The 23,210-nt window shown below is 39.8% G+C and overlaps 1 long non-coding RNA gene across 3 annotated transcripts in view; it reads right to left on the bottom strand.

Annotated features, from left to right (window-relative positions):
* LOC124962408 (uncharacterized) overlaps positions 1-23,210 on the bottom strand; it is a 48,657-nt gene that overhangs the window by 6,560 nt on the left and 18,887 nt on the right. For 2 of the 3 annotated variants that reach the window (XR_007104471.1, XR_007104473.1), the window contains 2 exons: positions 17,141-17,225; positions 14,370-14,479 (listed from right to left, as the gene is read on the bottom strand). This is a non-coding gene — a long non-coding RNA (uncharacterized LOC124962408). Of the gene's footprint in view, positions 1-14,369; positions 14,480-17,140; positions 17,226-23,210 lie in introns of those variants that run through there. The other variant, XR_007104472.1, reaches the window with a different exon arrangement.

The following is a 23,210-nucleotide window of genomic DNA, read 5'->3' as shown; positions in this document are numbered from 1 at the left end:
AGAAATAACCCAGGAAGATCAAGGGCACCTGCCTGTCAGGTGAGATGACTCAAGCCTGACCGGGGGCGGTCATGACGTGGCTGCTGTGGGAAGGATCTTAGGAGATCAACAGATGATTCCAGAAAAACACAGCAACTTTGTCTTAAGAAAAACATGAACTACAGGGGAAAAAAGGAAAAAAAAAAAAAAAAAACCAAAAAAACCAGGGATATATATTACAGTCCTGGGGTGGCGGGGGGCGGCAGATGGTCAAATATTTTATTGCTGTTGCCTGGGCTCTGTCTCCATGAAACCTGCTTTATCTTGGAAACCAACCTCCTCCCTTTTTCTGAGGTTCCGACCTCTCGTATAAGGGACTCTATGATTCAGCAGTCAGGACAGAGGAGATGAGACCCCTGGGGCTAAGGGCGACTTCCCTGCTGTTGTTTTCCTTGGCTCTGCTTTCCTATATAAGACACTGACCACCGCCTAACAGTGCTGCCTCCGGTGTCCCTCCTGGGTGGCCTCTACTACACTGCTGCCCTGGCCCCAGCAGCCACAGTTGATCCTGCTGGAGGCTCCTGTTCCACAGAGTTGCTTAGCAATCCCCTCCAGTGAGATCCCAAGTTCTCTGCAGCACCAGAGGTTGAATATTTCCTTCTTTACAAAGTGTCACATCCTTTAAATTCAGCTTAGATAATTCAAACACTAAGCAATCCTCTCTCTTTTAATCCTTAAAAGGTAGCCTTGTTTTTTCAAAAAGATCCAGCCCCTTCTATCTAGGACCAAATCCGGCTACAGAATGAGTCTGAGTGAGGAATATTTGTTTAAACCATCCTGAGACACAACTTGAACATAATCAAGGGCAGCTGTCATCTTCCTGTGTAGGATTTAAATACAGGCATCCTGGAAACTTACTCTGTTTCCATCAATCCCTATTGGCATATACTCTAAGGGACTAAATGGTCTGTCTTGATGTCCCAGAGACCCCACAAAATACATAAACCATACCACACTATACCTCCTGATGCAAAAGACATTTAAGCAGCAGCCAAAGTCTAATGGGAAATAGATGTTAATTGGATGTCAAAGTATGGTAGGTGCTATAACAAATAAGCCCTTATATTTCAAAGGCCTAACACAATGGGAGTTTCTTTCTCTTGTAAAGTCTAAAATGGTTGTTCCCTGTCAGTTCTCTTCCAGGCAGCGATTTGAACACTCAAGTTCCTGTTCTTGTGTCTTCACTGTTTCTGGCACGTGGCATTCAAAGTCACCATATTTATCTTCATAAAACCAGAAAGGGAAAGAGTGACTATAGAGAAGGTTGGACTATTTCTTAACCACCTGTCCTTGGAAGTACCCTCCCTCACCTGTCCTCACTTCACTCTTCCGTGAAGCCCTCAAGCAGCTGTTTCATAGCTCTTGCTGCTTTCCAAGGAGGGGGTGACAGGCCTTGGGTGAGCGGCTCTCTCTCTGCCACACATAGAGTGAGTCAGACTGTCATGATTATGGATCTTTTCTCAGGAGTACAGTAGTCTGGGTCCAAGTTCAGAGGACATAGATAGGACACTAGAGGTGATTCACAGTTGGAAAATGGCAGGGCAGCTATGGCGGATGGTGGGTAGAACTGCTTACGTGGCATCTCCACTTGGGAAATCTCATAGACATCTAAATTTAACATGTTACCCAAGGAACCCTTTCCCTTCTGTCTGCCATGCCCCGCCTACACCCACCAATTCTCTCTTCTCCCTGTCATGCCTTTAAGCACAAATAACGGAGGTGGGAGCAGACCTCAAAGGATGAAGCCATGCCATTTATTAAGCTGGAGTCAATCAGTCAGGCATTGGAGGGGCCTGTTTTCAGGGTAGAAAATGACGGCCAGTTACAGAAGGGGTCTGTGTTTTATAGTTTACGATGACAGTGGCTTAATCATTGGAGACCAAAACAGAACTTGTCGGTTTGGGCAGTCAGGAAAAAAGTTGGGAAAATCTGAAACTGGGAAGGGATGAAAGCCCAGAGGCTGGCCTCATTGTTTATCTTCCTCCTCTGGGATCCGCTGTTACCCAGAGTTTCACTACTTGCTTGTCTCCTTCCAGGACTCATCGACAATGCGAAAGGGTGAAAGTCCAGGGCCCAATGCTAAGTATTTGCCTCCTGCCTTCCAGACCCATTGCCACTGGAGAGGATTAATGTTTGCCTTCTTCCCCCCTCCCTCCTCTTCTCTTCCTGGGGGCTTTTTGGGGGATATTATTTTCCATATCCTTCAGTGACCATGTTCACAAGTAGCACCATCAACTACCCATAGTCCAACTGAGAATCCTGGGGACCAGTCTTGATTTCTTCTTCTCTTTTGTTTTCTCAATTTACTCTATTCTCAAATGTTGTTGATTCTGCTTCCAAAATACATTTGCAATATTTCCACTTCTCTCGCTCTCTTCTGCCATTCCTCCTTTCTGAGTCACCATCATTTCTGACTCATAATATCTACAAGAGCCTCCCAGTGATTCTCCCTTCTACTCTTTAATTTATTTTACACAGAACATAACAGGAGATCTTTCTAAAATGTAAATGTTATCACATTACTCTGCTGCTTTAAACCCCAAATAACTTTCCATTGTGCCTAGAACAAATTCTAAACCTCATAGCATGGACTCCTATATTTCATAGTCTCAGAATCCTCTCCAACCTTCCAACCTCATCCAAAGTCTCTTTCCAGCTTGCTCCTGTCACAATGGATTCTCCTGTCTGCAAGGACTCCTGCCTATTTCCTATCATAGGTCTGTATATATCCTTTTTCTCTTAACTCACAGTCATTTACCTTCCAATTACTTGGATAATCATTGTGTTTTAAAAGTAATGGATAATACCTCCCCATCCCTCACAACTTAGCTTAAATGCCACTTCCTCAGAGTACACTTCATGACCCTCTCTATCTAAAGTGGATCCCCCATTATTCTCTCCCAGCATCCTTCATAGATCTTCATTTGTAATTAGTTATTTTATAATTTTGTACTTATTTGTACATTACTTGTGTAAAATGTCTCCTCAATTAAACTGTAAATTTTAGGAAGGCAGAGATCATGTCTTTTTTCTTCCTGAACCAGAATCTAGCTCTTAGGACAATACTCTGTACATAGTGAGTACTCAAAACTGCTGTTTAAAGAATGAATGGATGTGTGGATTATAGGGGAATACTGGAAAACATGAACTCAGGGTTAAATAGGGAATGTATAACTATAAAAGATTGAGTAGATTAAGCCATCAGAGATCCTGGTGATAGTCAAGAGCTGGTTAGTGGTAAGTGTGGGTACAAAGATACAAAGAAGTAAGGGGCTGGCTCAAGAGGGAACATGGAGGTGGAGTTTCAGGGTTTTGAGAGATTGGGTCAGTGGAGATGGGCTGGTGGGAAATGCAGAGCAGATGAGGATCAAGTAAGTTAAGAAACAGGAATTGGGGCATAAAGGTATGGAAGAAGTCACCATGGTAGATGCACCTACAGAGTACTTTAAAAAGGTTATTCCACAAAATGAATAACAAGAGCAGGAGTCTGGATGGAGAAAAAGATGGGAGAGGAAATATCATCAATAAAATGTCATAAATGTCAATAAATGTCATCAAGATCATGGATTTACAGTCTGTAGAAAAGAGAATGTAGGACTCAAGGGTTGGAAGGAGTTTTAGGAAAAAGTGGGCTGAAAGGCACAAGATGTCAGTTTCTCTTCAAGATGGAGCAATGGGTGGAGATTCTCTAAGAAGTCAGCCAGGCATGAAGTATCGGGTTTCTGCCTTGTCTGTGAGACAAGAGGGACTAAAGGCCAACTGTTTGATGAGGGTGTGGTCCTGCCAGCAGACTAGGCAGAGAGCAGAGTTGGAGTCCCTCACCTGGTCACGAAGGGAAAGCAGGGCACTGGTTTTGGTTGATTGGTTTGGGTCTTGTCCTTCAGGCAGTAGGAGTAGTGAGCAGGTACGAAGGGAACTGAAGGCTTGAGTAGCAGTCTGGGAGCGAAGCCCAGCACAAGGGCAGAGAAGAGGCAACTGAAAAAAATCCTGCTGATTCTGGAAGTTTGGGGTGGGTGGCAGGGAGGTGGTAATTTGAGAGATTTGCCCAGTAGGTGTAGTTTTTTCCAAATAAACACACCTCCCATTTGATTAGATATTTGGCCAGGCAACAAATATTTTCTAGAAGTGTCCCTTTTTTCACTGATTAGAAAATACTTTGTTCTTGTCTGAATTCATGTTCATGAACTCTGCAGGGTCAACAGATCAGAAGACCATATCCTGCTTTTCCCTGTAGGGTCAACAGGCCAGGGGACCATATCCTGCTTTTCTCAGTTTTAGCGGTCAGAGAACCATACCCATTCACCATGGTTCTTAAGGAGGAGCAAGCTCTTGACATAATTCAACAGGCTCCTTTTCCAGCCTATTAGCTTCCTGACATTTACTATGCAATTAAAATGACTGAATTTAGAATGACAAAGATATTCATGCTCAATAATGACCAAATTATTCAATCCTCTGTCTTAGCACCTTGAGTCTGGCCACTGCAAGCCCAGTTTCTCCTGGCTATACATGTCTTCTCCCTGCAAGGACTCATCTAACATTACCAAACAAATCCAGGGTTCTATATAGGTTTGGGCATGCTGATCGCAGAGAACAGAGAAAAGGAAATATTTGAGAGGTGGAAATCTTAAATATATCAGTGGGAATCATTATATGAAAAGTACAGTAGTGGAAAAGTCATCAAGCCTCTTTGCTTTATCAACTCTCTAATGACAACAATGCACTGATGAGTTCCTGGGAAAGAAAAAGTTAGGTAATTCCCAATGTTAATTTGTGGGCAAGGGACAGCTTATCCTGTTTTTAATAGGGCCAGGTACAGATTTGGAGCTGCCTCTAACTCCTCACTCACTCTCATTATATAAACATGGAGATGTTATGTTAATTAATCATTTATGGTATTTTATAATATTGAACCTCTACAGGATGGAGGTATCTTCTGCTGTGGGGGATTAGTGGAATCCTGAAGAGTAGGGTCATTCTTGGCGTCAATCACCTGGCTAAAATACGTTTCTCTAGGCAGAACATGGTAGGAGGTCCCGGTGGTGGTAGTAGGGGATGGGAGAGGAGGCCCTGGTGGTTGCATGGAACTCTGTCTCTTCTGATCTCGACCTTAAAGTAGTCAAGATGTCTAGGAGTTGAGATTATTAGGATGTTGAGATGATTCCTTCTTTAGGAAACTGAGTCAGAACTTTGGAAGTAAGAACACAGAGAGAACGCTGTACATTCATGTCAGCCATTGAGGATTAAGTAAAACCATCACAGAGGTAGCATATGATAGGCCAAGGAATACAACAGCATGCATAAAATCAGAAAATTATGGTTTAAATGTAAGATTTTTCTGTTCGTTTTTCTTGGTGTTTAGATAAACTTTTCTGAAAGTTCTGATCTGGCTTAGCTATGCTAAGGGGAGGAAACAAAGAAACAAGTTTGTGTTCACGTTTTGGTCAAAATTAAAGGACTCGGATTTCAATGAGAGGTCAGTATAGGATGGTAAATTAATCAAGCCTTAAGCAGATGGTGAATGGCAGGAGCAACAGAGGCAAGGCTAGCTGTTGGGCTCCATTTGAAGATTCTTTTACAAAACAAAAGCTCAGTAGTGGGGCATCTCCTCTTATCAGGGGTCTGATTTTCCCTTTCCAGTCAAAAGTCCTGGTCTCAGGACAGAGATTCATTGCTGACCTTTAGCTGTTTTCATCCTAGAATTTTAGATCACCAAACAGCTGGGTGAAATGACTTCTCCCTTTTAAAATAAAGCAGCCCTGAGTGATTTGGGCCTTAATATTTGCCATCTTATTTCTCCAAGAAATGAGAAATGGCCCCACAAATACTCATGGTCTGTAGTTACTTACTGTCAAATGAAAACAGTATTATTTTGCATCTGGATTGGGCTAATGCTTGAATTTCTGCCACTAATAATCTATTTGTGTTAATCATCACTCTTTTTCTGTGTCATCTTGAAAACATTTTTTCCTAATGGGGAAATTTATCAAGTTGTATTTGTTTCTACAAACAAAATAGTTCTTGTTTGGCTTTTTGAAGTCTGGAGTAACATTAAATAATCGGTCAATTTATGGTGAAGAAAGTCATTGAGGTGGGAATAGAAGAGTGTGTCTATGAGGGACACTTAGGATAAACTTTACCTAGTCCTGACTACCTGGAACTGGTTATGGTTGTTTTTTTTCAGTTTATAAAAGGGAATGACCTTTAGGACTACAATCAGAATGATACAGGAACAATATCATTTAACAATCTTTCCATCCCAACTTTTATCATAATTTATGTAACTTCACTGTATTATCTGGTTTGCTTTGTTTTCAATGTCCTGTGAAGTTGGGAAACTTCCTCCCAAGGTTGTTGGCAGGTTGCAGAATGAGGGTGGCAGGAGCCAAAAGTGTCTCCTGCTGAAGTCATGACTGGCCGACTCTCCCTAGGCAACACCTGCTTGATCTCACTATAGTCAGTCTTGTGGCGATTAAAACCCAGAAACAAACAACAACAACAAAACAAAACAAAACAAAACAAAACAAAAAACAGATGACTAGTTGGACTCTGGAGTGTAAACTGTGGAGGGACTCGGTTTAGTCTGATGGGACTGACAGAGGAGAAGGGAGGAAAAGTTGTTCATTAATTAAAGGAGTATTTAACGAGTGCTTATTGAAGCAGTTGTTACTAGGACATAAAGGAAAAGCTAAAACAAGGCTTCCATCTTTAACAGCCCAAAATAGTTTGGAGAGATAAGGCATCAATAGCAGAATAACAAGGCGGACGTGCAGAGCTGTTTTGGTTGAAAATCAGTGCAATGCATCAGGCCAGTTCAGGATCAGGACTGAGTTGTAAGGCTGTGTGTGGAGGAGGTAGAATTTTGGATTGAATATTAAACTTAATAATTGTCTCTTTCCAATAAGTGTGCCAAAGAATTTTGAATATTGCAATTTTTTGAGACCCCCAATTAGTTCAGCTATGGACAAAACAGAAACCACATGACCCTCCTGTGGCCATGGGGGGACAATGGGATTTTCAGTTTATAAAAGGGAATGACCTTTAGGACTGCAATCAGAATGATACGGGAACAATATCATTTAAAAATCTTTCCATCCCAACTTTTATCACAATTTATGTAACTTCACTGTATTATCTGGTTTGCTTGAACATTCTGGTTTGGAAGAACTTTAATCATAACTGATATGATTACCTTACTTTTACCGAGTTCTATGAATGCTCATTTCAGAGGAAAAACTATGTTTTTGTGTTCTGAGGATTGTTTAGAACAAAGCAAAAATCCGCGACTCTGGGAATGTGATTGGATCCAGCTGAAGCTCTCTCCCAGCTCAGCTTCATCCAGTTATGCATCCAGCTCAGTCAAAGGCTATTACAGTGCCCAGCAGTGTCTCTTTCCATAGCTGGGAATGAAGACCAGACACTTCTCTCCATTCCTCAGTTGTTCCCATGTGAAACTGTGCAGACTGGAGTCTGCCAAAAGAATGCTCTCCAGATGTTGAAAAGAAATATGCAGAAAAGGAACACATCAATGCCACGAGATTTTAAAGGGTGGTGGATCCAGGAAATGGGAATTCTAAAGATGTAAAGAATGAAAAAAATATGAAAGAAACAGAACAGCAGCTTGCTTGGCACGATGCCTGTGAACTTATCTTTCCCCTAGAACATGTATGAGAGGCAATGGTCACAGTCTTATCTCAGTTCCTAGCTGTGTACCTGCTTTATCTTCCCGAGTTGCTCTCTCTGTAGTTATAAGAAATGCATGCAGGAGTTTGAGTTATTCAGATGTGAGTAATAAGCATCCATCAGGATCACTTTGTAAGCACTTTCCCTTAAGCAACAGGTAGACCCTGTGCCTCTCTCCCCACCTTCACCAGCAACTCACACTGCCTTTCTGTAATACTGTTGGCAAACCCCACAGATGACAGTCTGTCAGCATCAACTAAGCTACTGTGAGATGGCTGGTTTAAAAGGGCATGGCTGACTGTAAATTGGTGCAATCACTCTGGAAAGCAGTATGGAGATTCCTCAGAAAACTTGGAATGGAACCACCATTTGATCCACTTAGCCTGCTCCTTGGCATATACCCAAAGGTCTTAAAATCAGCATACTACAGTGATGCAGCCATATCAATGCTTATAGCAACTCAAATCACAATAGCTAAATTTTGAAACCAGCCAAGGAGCCCTTCGACAGATGAATGAATAAAGGAAATGTGGTATATATGCACAATGGAATATTACTTGGCCAAAAAGAGAAATGAAATTATGGCATTTGTCAGTAAATGGATGGAACTGGAGACAATCATGCTAAGTGAAATAAGCCACTCCCAAAAAACCAAAGGCTGAATGTTCTCTCTGATATGCAATGCTAACTCACAATAACAGAGGTGGGTAGTGAAGAATAAAAGTACTTTGGATTAGACAAAGAGGAATGAAGGGAAGAAAGGGGGTATGGGAATAGGAAAGATAGTTGAATGAATTGGATTTTACTTTCCTATGTTCATATATGTATACATGACCAATGTAATTCCACATCATGTATAACCAGAATGGGAAGTTGTACTCCATGTATGTGTAATATGTCAAAATACATTCTACTGTCGTGTATAATTAAAAAGAACAAAGTTTTAAAAATCACAAAAATAAGTAAATAAACAAAAGGGCATGGCTGTTTGGGGCCAGGATCTGCCCTCCCCCAGAGCTTCCCACCTTAAGTATTTGTGATAAGGGATTACTCAGGCAGACAGCAAGAAGTTTCCACTAGACTGAAAAACCTTAACTGAATCAGTGAAATCGAAGGATATGGTGGTTGGCCAGTAATTTCTTTGTGGCTCAGAGTCAACAGTAAACAGCTTTCCATTTCTGGCAGCAAGAGTTCAGATGCCAAAATAAATCTTCCCAAAGTATTTATACACACATAATATGGGTGTGTGTCTCTCTTGAATTCCCTTACTCATTCCTTCTCCTTACTCATCCCTTTTGGATTTTGGTATATCTGTCCTAAAGGATTATAAATAAAAAACAAACCTTCCCCATGAATTTGCCATAAAAGTCACAGATCCTTATTTATGGGAAAGTTGTTTTATTCCCACAGATTTTCATCTGGTTTACAATTTAAAAGGTGCATGCTCAGCATAATTGTCTTTGGGTGGGCTGGTGATATTCAAGGACACCAGAGATGGAAGAAGGATGGTATTTCTGCTCTGAAATGTTTATATTTTGACTAGGCATCTGCTGTGCTTAATAAAGGGGATGTTTTGATATCTTTAGTGTATGTAGTTGCCTTCTGGCTCTTAACTAATAATGCTTCTAGACTTTCCACAAAATTAATGTGCAAGCAGCCACTTCATTGCAGGATGGGGAAAGATTCCAGAGTTGTTTTATGCAGACAGCACAGATGAATGGCTATCACCTGTGTTTGTGAATTGTGTTATGCCCATTGATAAGGACTGGATGGACCAGGGCTTTTAGAGATGTTCTCAGCATTACATTACAATCCTTCCTATAGTCCTAGAGCAACAGATTATTTATAATTTAACAAGTTGGTATTGAAAAATATGTTCAGTACCAATTTTCCCATCCAAGACCATTTTGGGGGAAAATTCTTTTTTGTTGTTGTTCAGTATTGGGGTGCTCTAACACCAAGCCATATTCTATTTTAAGACAAGGTCACTCTAAGGTCTAAGATTGTCCTCAAACTTATGATCCTTCTGCCTCAGTCTCCCCAGTTGCTGGGATTACAGATATGTGCCACCATGCCCATGCAGATAAATTTCTTTAAACCATGGAACAGTTTATGGGTCTTGATATATCTAAAGTTTTTTTTTAAAGAAACTGCTGGTTAATTCTGGTATTATACCTTCCAGTGGCCTATAGTAGAGGTCATTAACTAAATGTGATGATGCTGAAGATTAAGGGAATCATCAAATTTGTGATGTCAGTAGTCACACTTGAAATTGATGCTCCACTCCCCCTGGACACTCAAACACACATATGGTACATCTGAGTCCATTGCAAAAGTTCAAAATATCAACTTCAGGTTAATTGATGACCAAAAAAAAAAAAAAAAAAAAAAAAAAAAAAACCTCTGCTTCTATCTCCCTTAAATCTTCTACTCAGGCTGCTGCTGAGCAACCTCTGAGGATCCCAAGGGCTAGAGCAGCCAGCTGGGGTAGGTACGCCATTTGGCATATACACCATGGGACTCTGCAAAGCAGCACAGCCTATAATTCCCAAAGTGGAAGTTCAAGAGGGAAAAGGGAATAAATAGGCCTCACTTAAAGTACATTCTAACCATTCATAGCTCCCTTTGGAAGAAGCCAGCTCAAAATATCCCTGGGAATTACTGAAGTTAAGTATTCATAAGTCACCTCATAAGGGTACAAGAAGCATAGGGGTAAAATTTGACTGAAATGCTCTTAACAAAACCAAGGGCTTTGCCCAAATAAGCAATCACCTGGACGAAAGTTTTACAGGTATGGTCTGTGTTAATGGGGGATTGAAAGTTTGTCCTTTAAAACAATTGTTCCCAGAGGTGACCATCTCATGAGCCAGGTTGAGGGTTGCTAAGCAGTGAAAGGAAACAAAGGCCAGTTTCAAGAAGTTCATTAAAATCTACAGCTACAAGGCTTTACTCTAAGGTTCACCCCAGTGGAAAAGACACTCGGTCAGAAATGATCCCTTTTCTCTCTCTAGTCCTATACCCCACCTTCCCTCCACTGACTCTGTTCACACTGTTAACTTTAGCATGGAATACATTTGGCTTTTAGTATATCTACATATTTCCTAATTAAATCACAGACATTTTTCAAGGTAGGTATCATGTTTTATTTGTCTTCTTATCAGCTTAGTGCCGAAAACAATCTCTTCCTATACATGCTAGGTTGACCATAAATTGAATGCTAACTGTAAATTAATGATCTCTGCCCACTGAAGTTCCGACCTTCTTTTAAGACCTATCTCAAATGCTCCCTCTTTTAAGAAGACTTTTCTTATCTTTCAGGTGCTGTTATTTTCCTCTGAATCCCAACAGAAACTTGTGTACCTCTTTCATGGAACTTATTGAATTGGCCTTAATCATGTGCTTGTCCAGGATAGGAGACAGATCTTACTTAGCTCTGGATCCTTGGGCACAAAGATTTGCTAACAGCCTTGTTCCTTCATTTATCCCACAAACATAAGTGAGCATCAACTGATGTAAGGACTGGTGATATAAAGCAAATGAAATAACATGACTTTTATTCTCTTAGTGCTTAAAGCCTCAGGGGTTGTATGAACAAATTAATAGGAAATTACAGCTCAGTGTTTTGAATCAGGAGCTATGCAGACCATAGTATCACCTGACCTGATTCAAGGAATCAAAGAAGACCTGCATGAGGACGAGACGTGCTGAGATCTAAAGAATGAAGGACACGCATGTGCAGAAGCCAGGACGTAAGAGACACCCTGGTAAAATGAAGGAGTCAGAAGAAGTTCAGAGGTTCAAACTGGCTCATGTGAAGAATGCTTTCAATTTATATCATATTATTCCCTCTAGAAGACTGAAATCTACAGAGATAAGACAATAAAAATGGGAAACCCAAGTTCATATATATGGCTAAGCTAGCAAGGGGCTCATGTATTCTGCCTCCCAGATTAGCTCTCTTCCCAGTAAATGTTTCTGTCTCTGCATTTCTTTCAATATCAAGCCTCTCTTTTCCTTGGAAACCTTTTGGTGCAGAAAATAAATATATAAGAGCAATTGATGTACTGTTTCCCTTCATCATTCATATATTTATTTCTAGGTTCTAATTCAACAATTACCTCTGATTATTCATTCTTAGCAGAAAAAAACGGAAGCCCAAGAGGGATTCCTGGGACTTTGCCACAGTAAGTTGGGTCTCAATATGTGGGGAGCAATTTCACAGTCTGTGAACACATACATCCTCACGTTGACTTGGGAAAAGTTAGCTTTAGGAAATCAGCATTTAGAAGACTTTTGATTTGCTCATCTACAAAATTTCAATGAGGAAGTAAGAAATGAGACTATAAATAGGGTAACTGTTATCACAAAAAGATCAGGCAGGACGCAAACCTCACACCTTATCTCAGCTCTTTATTCAGGGGGATGAAATGGTACCTGTGGACTCACTCTCCTGATGGAAAATAAGCCACTGAACAAAGAAAGGAACTGGGTTTATATAGGTTATTTTGAGGAGTGGTCTAGTGAACATATATCAGTTTGCTTGGACAGTCAGGAATGTGAGACTTTTGGGTCAAGGTCAGCAGACTGTGTCTGAAGAAAATTTACTTTGGAAGAAATGAACGCCTCCCAGAGACAGTTTCCTTTAAGGATGATAAAACACCTCCTCCCTGTCTGCAGCTGGCTGACACCTGGAAAACATTTGTCCTAGGAGATGAAAGCTGTCAGTGCTTGGCCTTCATTTTTACTTCTTTTTCTCAGGCCTCATTATTTTGGGAATTTCTTAGTCTCCATATCCATTAGTGAACATATAATTTACCATCCAAACTGAGGCACTGTGACAATAAAAGGGAGACCCCCTTCATAATTATGCTGAGAAAACAGGTGCAAACTGAGACTACTCAGGTACATAACTAAAAACCCTCCACAGACTTAGCCATCTTAATGTTCAGGATTCCGCTTTTCTTTGTCTTTATTCCAGGTCACTTTTTGCAGAGAAAGTGCTCTGCAAATAGTACATGTTTGAAGACCATTGCTAACTATACCCTAGAACACAGGAGAACCACTTTCTCTGCTCTCCTCCCTAGAACTTGGGCATTACATCAATCATGAAATTTCTAAATTCTGGCCAAGTGCACAATTTTCATGGGCCTGTGTAACTACCTAACACTTTTGCAAGCTTAAATGACTAATACTAGATCAGCACCATCTGACAGATCTTTTCGCAAGAATGGAATATTCTATATGTGCCCTAGGTAGTAGCCACCAACCACACATTATTGAGGCTTGAAACATGATTAGTATGATCAAGGAACTAAATTTTAAACTTTACTTAATTTCCATTAATTTAGAAGTACATTTAAATAGCTACAAATAGCCAGCAATTAGCATATTGAGCAAGGAACCTGCAGAAAAGAAAGTAAAAAGGGCAACTCGTGCCAGAACATCTTTTGTTTTTCCAGTGGGCTAAGGTCTCAGCCTTTCCTTTTGTTTGACTCCACCTCAAGAATCAATTTCATCTCTATTAAATTTAGGGAAAGGAAGGACCATAATATGTACAGGTATCAACAGTATTTGCAAAGGAGAGCACTGATATTTATCAATTCTCCTTGAAACACTAGGGAAAGCATCTATGCTAGCACAATTATGCTAACCATAATTGCAGGATTTCTTCATTCCATCATACACATGTTTTAAAGAAACCCAAAATTTCTAAAGGAAGTCCTATAAAGGTTTTTTTTTTTTTTTTTGTACCAGGGATTGAACCCAGGGGCACTCAACCACTGAGCCACATCTCCAACCCTTTTAATTTTTTTTTTTTTTTCGAGAAAGGGTCTTGCTAAGTTGCTCAGGGCCTCACTAAGTGGCTGAAGTTGGCCTTGAATTAGCAATCCTCCTGCCTCAGCCTCCCCTGCTGTTGGCATTATAGGTGTGCACCTCCACGCCCGGCCTATGCAGGGATCTTACAGCCCCAAAGCTGTATCTCTAGTATTTTATTGCTAGAGATAAGACATGAAACAATTTATTTATATTTGAAATTCCCATCTCATCAAATGTTTCCTTCTGAGTAAACATTAAACTTTCTGTATCTCTTTGATGTCTCTTAATACTTTCTGCTTTGTATCACCTGTGTAAATAGTACTAAAGGGCAAGAAGTGAGTACAAAAGAGGGCAGGTATATATTCCCTCTCCTCCTGGTGAACAGGTACTTTGAGGGCAAGAATTTTATTTTCTATACCATCAGGTACAGTTCTTTGCACATAATAGCTGCTCAAGAAATTTTGGTTAGTTTATTTGGAAATGTGTTGTGGAGCTACCCACTTCTGTAAAGTTAAGCTGCTGGAACATGAAATAGGATACGGTAAATTCTTTTGCAACAAGCCTACTTTCAGAGAGTCGTGAGAACTCAAGAGTGCCTTTTAGTTATATTCCTCATAGATGAGCAATGCAGATATAACTGAGCATAAATTTGAGGGTGTGGTAAGACCAATTCTTTTCTCCTAGGATTGCAAGCTGGCATAATTCTTTTGGAAAGCAATGTGGAAATTCATATCAAAAGTTTTTGATATAATATTTTTGTACAGGACACTTCATCCCAATTAAGTTATTTGTAACTATTTTACTAAAGCATGATTTACATACAAAAGTTGTGCATATTCAATATATGTAACTTGATATGTTTGGAGAGAAGTACACACCTGTGAAACCACCACCACGATCATTCCCATAAACATGTCATCGCCTCCCAGTTTCCTCCCACCTAGAGAGAGAGAGAGAGAGAGAGAGAGAGAGAGACACAGAGAGAGACAGAGACAGAGACAGAGACAGATAGATATCAGTTAACATAAGATATACCCACTTAGCAAGTTCTTAAGCATACATTGTTAACTACAGGCACCATATTGTGCAATAGATCTACGGGACTTATTCATCTTGTATTTACATTTCCACCAACCAGTACACCTGAAACTTTGCACCCTTTGATTAATACCGCCCTATTCCCCTTAACCCTAGCCCTTGGTCAACCCCATTCTGTTCTATGCTTTTATGGGTTTCTTTTAGATTTCTCATATAAGTGGTACCACTTTGTCCTTCTGTGTCTGGCTTATTTCACTTAGCATAATGTTCTCCAGGTTCATCCATGTTATAGCAAACGGTTAGATTTCCTTCTTTTCAAAGACTGAGTAATATTCTAATGTATGTATACCATATTTTACTTATCCATTCATCTGTCAATATGTATTTAGGTTGATTTCATGTCTTGGTTGTTGTGAATAATGCTGCAATTCACATGGGAATTCAGATGACTTTGAGATCCTGATTTCAATTCCTTTGAATATATAGTCAGAAGTAGCATTGTGTGACACTCACCTATAATCCAAGTTACTCAGGAGGCTGAGGCAGGAGGATTACAAGTTCAAGGCCAGAGGTGGCAACTTACCAAGATCCTGTCTCAAAATTAAAAAAATAAATTTTTTTTTAAGGTTTAAGGGGTTGGGGTTATGGCTCAGTGGTAGAATGATGTGCAAGGTCCTGAGTTAAATCCCCAATACTGACAAAAAAAAAATAGTGATATTGTTTATGGTTTTTGAAAACTACCATTCTAATAGGAGTGAGTTGATATCTCATGATTTCTCTTCCATTTCCCTAATAATTAGTGATGTTGAGTGCCTTTTCATATACTCGTTGCCCATGTGTATATCTTTTTTGGAGAAATCTCTTCAGTTCCTTTGCCCAATTTTTAATTGGGTTATTTGGGATTTTGTTTTATTGCTGTGGAGTTTCAGGAATTCCTTATATGTTTTGGTTATTAACCCTTTGTTAAGTACATGATTTGTAAACATTTTCTTCCAATCCATAAGTTACCTTTGCATGTTGATTGTTTAGCTTTGCAGAAGACTTTAGGTTACTCTATTTTTGGTCATTTTTTGCTTTTGTTTTTCAGAATGATACAATAGTTTATTGTTTGAAAAGTATCTGGAGGTTTGGAAGGAAAGGATAATCAATTTTGATTGGTAAGGTCAGAAGAAAGTATGACAGGGAAAGTTCTGGTTGGGCCCTGAAGAATGGAAAACTGTTGACCAGTGATTTTTGTTGCCTGTGCTTTTTAGTATCATGTCTAAGAAACTATTACCAAGACCTATGTTATGGGGTTTGTCCCCCAGTGTTTGCTTCAAGGAATTTTATGGTTTCAGATCTTCAAGTAAGTCTTTAATCCATTATGAGTTATTTTTATGTATAAGATAAGGGCCCATCAGTGAAATAATTTAAATATAGGGAAAATGCATGAATGACATTCATCTCTGCTTAATTTATAGTAGTAAAAAACTGAATACAACCTAAGCATCCAACAATAGGAGAATTATTAATAAATCATTGATCAAGTAGAAATAGACTATTATCTGGCTATTTAAGAGTTTATACTGATGTAAGAATATTCACAACATAATGTTAAGTAAAAAAGCAATCATAAGAGAAAAAAGTTGGGAGGGAATACAGCAAGTATCTTGTTATGGTTTGGATCTGAAATGTCCCCCCAAAGGTCATGTGTTGATGGCTTGGTACCGAAAGCAACAATGTTCAGAGGTGGGACTTTGGGGAGGTGATTGGATCATGAGGTTAATCCATTGATGAATTCACAACTTAATGAGTTATTGAGAGATGGTGGAAACTTTAGAAGGTAGGACCTTACTGGAGAAAGGAGTTCATTGGGGCCTGCCTTCAAAGGCTGTATTTTGTTCCCAGCCCCTTTCTCTTGCTTGCTCTCTTTCTTTCCTGTTCACATGTACCCTACCATCATGTGCTGCCCCACCACAGGCCAAAACAAGGGAGCAAACTAAAACTCTGAACCCATGTGGCAAATAAATCTTCCTTCTAGTTAAGTTATTTATCTCAGGCATTTTGTCACAGTAACAAAAAGCAAACACAGATCCTGAGTGGTCACTTTTGATGATTCAATTAGAAATAACTTTTTACCCTTTTTTATCCTTTATATTTTTCAAGTTTACTTAACGTCAATACTTTGAAATCTGTATTAGCAAGTAATATATAATTTTGACACTGTTTCTTCATTTTAAAGGTAATTCTAACCAAGACTTATAAGAAAATTCAAAATTCTAGAAAACTAGGCACTCCTAGATAACATGTTTAGAGTTTTTTCCACAATTTTTATTGGTGCATTATAGTTACACACAATGGTAGGATAGTTATCTGTTCATACAAAAACACGACATAATAATATAGTCTGGTCGATATAATTTTTCAATGTTTCCCCCTTCCCTTCTTTCATCCCTCCTGGTCCCTTTTCTCTACTAACATCCCCTTAATTTTCATGAGATCACCTCTGCTTTCTGTTTTTTTCTTTTTCTTTTTGTGGGAAGTGGGAGATAGTTGGCCACTCCAACATGGCACTATCACTTACCAATCCAATATCTTGATTTGGCTCAATAGATTGAACTCCAAGATTTCTGCAGCTGAATAAGTGAGGACTGGTCAGTAGTTTCAAACTGAAAAAGCCAAAAATATTCATATAAAAATGTATCTCAATTTTAATGTATTGATTCTAAAAATATGTCTTTTGTAAAAGAACACATACTAGCTCTCTTAGGAAAACTACAGTCAGTATAAATAATGGGGTCAGGTCATGGGTCTATTTATATTATTATGTGGAATATTCTCCAGTATAAGCTGTTATCATCATGACTCCCCGTGAAAAACTCTTGTTTTTCTGATCAGCAGATTTAAAAAGGGTCAGTATTTGTGTTGGACATGGAAGATAAGAAACAGCAAGTAAGAGAGAGTGGAAAGCTGGAAAAGTCCAGAGATGGTTGTGCAAGTAATGCAGCTCTTAGGCAGTGTGGTTTGAAATCTGAATGGAAGAAGTACACACTTCACCGTACACAGCAGATGATCAATATGTACTGAATGAATTGAAAGCCTAGAGTTCATATTTCACCAGCTTAGATGATTTGGTTTTCAGAATTTTGCTTCAGGATACTGTCTTTTCTAACAATAACAATTTAAGGAGTAGTGGTTGAAAAGGAGCTAATTGTAGAAAAACCAGAGAAAGACATAAACACAGTCTTTTCCTGGAGGACTTGCCATTTAAAACCGCAACTGCTTTTAATGCCAGGTATCCTTGGTGGCCAGTGCCTGTGCAAGTGCAGAAGCTGCAGAGAGCAGGGTTCAAGTGCTCCCTAAGGGCATGGCTCGTAGCTTTCCACTCATTATGGAACCAAGTGTTGAGAGCCAGTCTCCTGTCTGAGCTGACTACAGTGCCACACCAGAGAGAGAGAGAGAGAGAGAGAGAGAGAGAGAATGAATCCGAAGAGTACAAATTGGAAGACACTTGGATGGTGGTTGCATTTAAGTATGGGCTCTTTTATTTTTCCTAAATTCATTCTGAGAATATATATATATGTATACATATATATATATATATATATATATATATATATATATATATTTAAAGATCAGAAGGCTGGCTTTCAACCTTGAAACATACTATTTTAAAGCAACAAGTTTGAGGAAGGGGATATAAGATAAGGTTGGATGAAATTTCCTTTGCAGTATCCTTAAGAGTATGAGATGTATGGTAGTTTTCCAGGTCTCACAGTGGGTTTCAGTAATACCAAAGGCTCTTTCTTCCATTACTGCTTTTGAGTTTTCCTGCCACCATCTCCTAGGTCTCTTGGAGAAATGCAATGGTTGTTGTAATTATGTCTAACATTTCAAAGTCATTTTTAACTAAATCGAGCATATTTGCATGGAAAAGCAAGGGCTTCAGTGCCCAAGAAATTTGAGTGTGGTCTCTACTCCATTACTTCCTAATTGTGTGCTTAGAGGCAGCTGCTTAACCTCTGGCCCCAAGCTTCTGTCCATGGATCAGGGCAACTCATGTCTAAGAACTGCTGTAAACCACAGACTCGTAGCTAGTATAGAGTAATTTCATGGTGCATTTTAGGTATTATTATCTGTTCAGCAAATAGTATGTTTCAGGTCTTTATTGGAAACTTAATATAGGCTCTTTATTTCATACTTACCTTCACAATTTAGGTAAACCCAAAAAAGTTGGAAATGCAGTGCAATGAGAAAGCCTGGGATTAAAAAACAAAACCAAGATGAAACAAAGGCATAACAATAAATAGCACAGAGGCCAGGGGAGAAAGAGGCCACAGGAATGAGACACTCTCAAACTGCCTTTGATTCTCATTGCAATTCTGTCATGGGGACAAAAGTGATCAAAACCTTCAACAGACTGGAAAAACCAAAGCACAGATGGCATTCAGCTCCCTTCCAGCCACTGTAGAATGAAGTGATGGGATTAAGAAAACCCTTAAGTTCCTTTCAAGGTTGTGATTGTATTATTCTTTGACTTTCCTAAAGTAAGCCTAGTAGATGATGTGAGATTTGGTCCTCCAACACATTTCTTGATTCTCAGTCCAGGACTTTGTGCTGGGCCCGGAGTGCTGGGGAAGTAGGAATTGTTGCTCCCAAGGAAAATGAAATTCCAGCTGTGCAGAAATGTCCTGCCTTTACTACAGGTAGCATTTTTACATAAGCTTAAAATCTCAATAGATGGCTTTAGCAATGCCTGTTTCAATGTGCTCACACCTGAAGACGATTCCTACCCTCACACACCTGAGTTCTTCCCTCTGCCTGTACCCAGCTTCAAAGTGCTCGCTAGAGTTTACCTACATCTCTTCCAGATTGCTCCCTACTTAAGCTCTGCCTTGTGCCAGAGGAAACACAGCTTTCCACCTCTTTATTTCTTCTTAGTTGTCTACTCTAACAAGTTAATATTGCTTTCCAGAATAAATATTTCAATTTGTTCTGTTGTAAACAAGACACCCTGGCAAAAGAACAAATTATACACTTAGAATATTCAAGGAGGAAGCCAAGTGTTATTATTCATGGGTGTGCCAGTATGTACTTTCTGGTTGACTCCTTTAGACTCCAGTTTGATCTGAAGTCCAAAGTGGCCTCAGCTCCCTAAAGACCTTGCGGACTTATTTTGTTTCAAGAGACAATGCCATAGCAATGTCATGTTTGCCTGACTACAAGGACTTCCACAGAGGCCAGCATATTCCTGGCAAGGTTTTAGCAAGCACTAAATTTGAAATAACCACAACACCTCTATGATTTGATTCTGAATGTTTTTATTTCATGAATCTGGATATATATATACATATATATATATGAAATTCCTATTATGCGGAGGATAAGGGAAAGTATTTGACCTACTCTTTAAAATGTTGGATAAATTACATCTGCATTAAAGGTTAAATAATTGGGGATATACCAAGTCATCTTTTAAAATTTCACTACTTGTTACATTTTATTATGAGAAATTTGATTTGTACAAACTATTCTTATGAACTTCACTGAGCACTGAGAACATAAATTGGCAAAGAAGGAATGCTACATGACGCGTGATCTTCTCATGGATGCTGAGAACACTACGATGTATCCTAACATATACTATACACTGAAAAAAATCAGATATTTTGAGACTTTAGGATTAATTAAAAACTTTGCAACTTAACCAAATCATTAATTTCTTCCTAGATACAGTGGTAAAAACCACAACATCTTAAAAGTGTTACTGTTGGAAACCACTGGTTCAGATTGATGGCAACTGAGGGCCTGGGAGCATGACCTAGAGTAAGATCTGGTATGCTGGCTCAAGAAACTCCTTGAGCCAGGCACAGTGGCTCACAGCTATAATCCCAGTGGCTGAGGAGGCTGAGGCAGGAGGATTTCAAGTTCAAAGCCAGCTTCAGCAATTTAATAAGGCCCTAATCAACTCAGTGAGACCCTGTCTCTAAATAAATATTTTAAAAAGGACTGGGGATGTGACTCAGTGGTAAAGCACCCCTGGGTTCAATCCCTGGTACCAAGAAAAAAAAAAAAAAGAAAAAGAAACTCCTTGAGTCAGGTTATGACAGTTTGAGTGTTTCCCAATAAATCCAACAATACATTTTCATAATAGCATGCATAATTGTATTCTAACTTTACATATTTGCACATGAAAATGTTCAATTCTCCCATAGCTATGATGTCACATCAATTATTATTACAAAAAGCAACTGCATACAGGGCCACATGTTTGGAATTGAGGCTAAAAATCATCCTTCTCTCAAACTTCAGAGAAACTGCAAATTGACAGAGTGAAACAATCACAAAGTAGAAATGTGAAAAAGTGCATAGCTTTGAAGGGAAATACCTCTTCAAACAGGATGATTCTCTCTCTTCCAGAGATGATGGGCTTAGCTAGTTCCTCCAAGATAAAAAGTTGTTTGTTTATTTTGCACAGGTCCTAGCAGTCCACAGTGGGAGTTTCTGGTTAGAGCAGTCGACAGCTCTGGGCTCTATTATTGTGTGGAATGCTATTATTTCCTCTCTCCTTTCTTATTAGGCATCGAAAGGAATTGCTGCCTTCTGAAACTTTAAGCTTCTTGAACAGGGTGTGTTCATATGCTAGCAGGGAGAGGTTAGTCTGCATAAATTATGGAGGGTGTTTACATGAATTTGGTTCCTGCTGTTAAAATAAATATTAATTTGCTATTAAATATAGAGTTTGGAGTAAGTGGCAGGAATATAGCACTCTGCAGAAATGAGAGCTACATGACATGGTCCACATTTATTCCGTGAGTCATGAGTGGACCAAAAGCTTCAAGACCAAGAGGAAATGGACATTGAAGGAGTCTCACTTAAACTCCAAAGGGACCAGATAAGAGGCTAAAGGAAAGGAGATGAAGACAAGGATTGCCTGCATTTGTCAGAAGAAAATACCAAACATACCCAACACATAGCTAAGGCAAAATCAAGGTTGAGACTACCTCAGTTTATATCTTTTTTCTCTATTGCTCAAACACTTATTGAAATCTTCACATCTCTCAAACTTTGTTCTACGTCTTAGACTAACAGAGTGGGCAAGACAGCCATGACCTCTTCCTTCCTGAACTTGACAATTGTACCTTCTAGCCATGCATTTCAGGAGGTGGCCAGTGGTGCAGCAAGAGTTTGTCTTGGTGGAGTTGGGAAAGGTGAAGAGAAACAACCAGTACAGAGAAGCAGCTTCCAAGAGGCTAAGTGACAAACCCTTCCTTCCCCTGTAACACCAGCAAAGGGAACCTTTTTTTGGAGGTGGTCCTGGGGTTTGAACCCAGGAGTGCTCAACCACTGAGCCACATCCCCAGCCCTTTTTAATTTTTTATTTTGAGACAGGCTCTCACTAAGTTGCTCAGGGCCTCACTAAATTGCTGAGGCTGGCCTTGAACTTGCGATCCTCCTTCCTCAGTCTTCCAAACTGTTGGGATTTTAGGCATGCGCCACTACACCCGGCCAGCAAAGAGAACCTTGAAGAGGGTGTTTGTGGAGAGGGCTGATGCTGGCCTTACATCTGCTAAAGAAAAGGGAAAATCTACCACTGAGGGTCAGGGAAAGGTGTGTTGGAGGAAAGGGTGGAGACTTGAAAAGAGTGGGAATCAGGTGAGGTGGAGGGTGTGAGAGAGCTGATTTAGAGGCACAAGCAGTGAACGTTCAGCTGAGATGGGTTTGTGTGCATTTGGTTGTCTTGCTTTCTCCAGCAGATGGTTTAAAAAGGGAAGAGTGAGGTTCTTCCAGCTTTAGTATTTTATCTGGCAGGTACAACAAAGAGCAAGAAGACAGGAGAGTGAAGGTTCTTGGCAATAAAGAGGGAGAAGAGACAGATCATGGCTGTCAATCAGGAGAAGGAATGAAGATAACCGCTAAGGGAAAAAGAAAGTGAGGAATCCATGAATTACAGGTCTCCATGGGGACACAGGAATAGCAGACTGGGGGATGACAGACTAAGAGTAACTGGTTAAAGGTGATGCTTGAAGAGTCTGATGTCTGAAATTGCTCAGAGTTGGAGCAATTCCAGGTAACAAGCTCCAGGGTGTGTCTGAGAAAGAGCGGCTGGAGCAGAGGAGGTCACTGGAAATGAGTAAGATGGGGAAATAAGTGTTCAGAGTGTCAAATGTGGGTATGAGGTCATTCTGACCAATGGGTGGATGCTGTGGAAAGGAAGGCCAGGAGGGTCCAAAGCTGTCAATGAATCGAGAGCAGTGGTGAAGAGAGGTCACCAGCTGACGACCAGCAGAAGCCCAGGCTGGCCTGCTCAAGCAACTGCCTCCTGATGCGAATTATGAGAGGGTGGAGGAGCAATGATTTGAAGTTGACCATGTGGAACAAATGCAGCATTTTTATTTCCTAGTAGACATCATGGGATTGGTGAGGTGGGGTTGGTATTTTAGAAATTTTTTTCTTTTAGAAAACTTTAGAAAGAAAATGAATTAGCATCTTATAAGTGGCAGGTCGTTTGTTCTCATGCTTGCGTCATTTCTCTACATCATGTTTCCTGCTCCTTGAGTCTATGTGAGTTTTAGATTCCATGTGCTGCTTGTGCCTGGTAGAGCAGTTCACTTGTTTGCACAGTCCATATTATATTTAATATTATGACATAG

The sequence above is a fragment of the Sciurus carolinensis genome, chromosome 12 (assembly GCF_902686445.1).
Source record: "Sciurus carolinensis chromosome 12, mSciCar1.2, whole genome shotgun sequence".
Taxonomy (NCBI): domain Eukaryota; kingdom Metazoa; phylum Chordata; class Mammalia; order Rodentia; family Sciuridae; genus Sciurus; species Sciurus carolinensis.
Note: the sequence above shows the minus strand (reverse complement) of the source record. Positions and strands in the feature narration are given on the sequence as shown.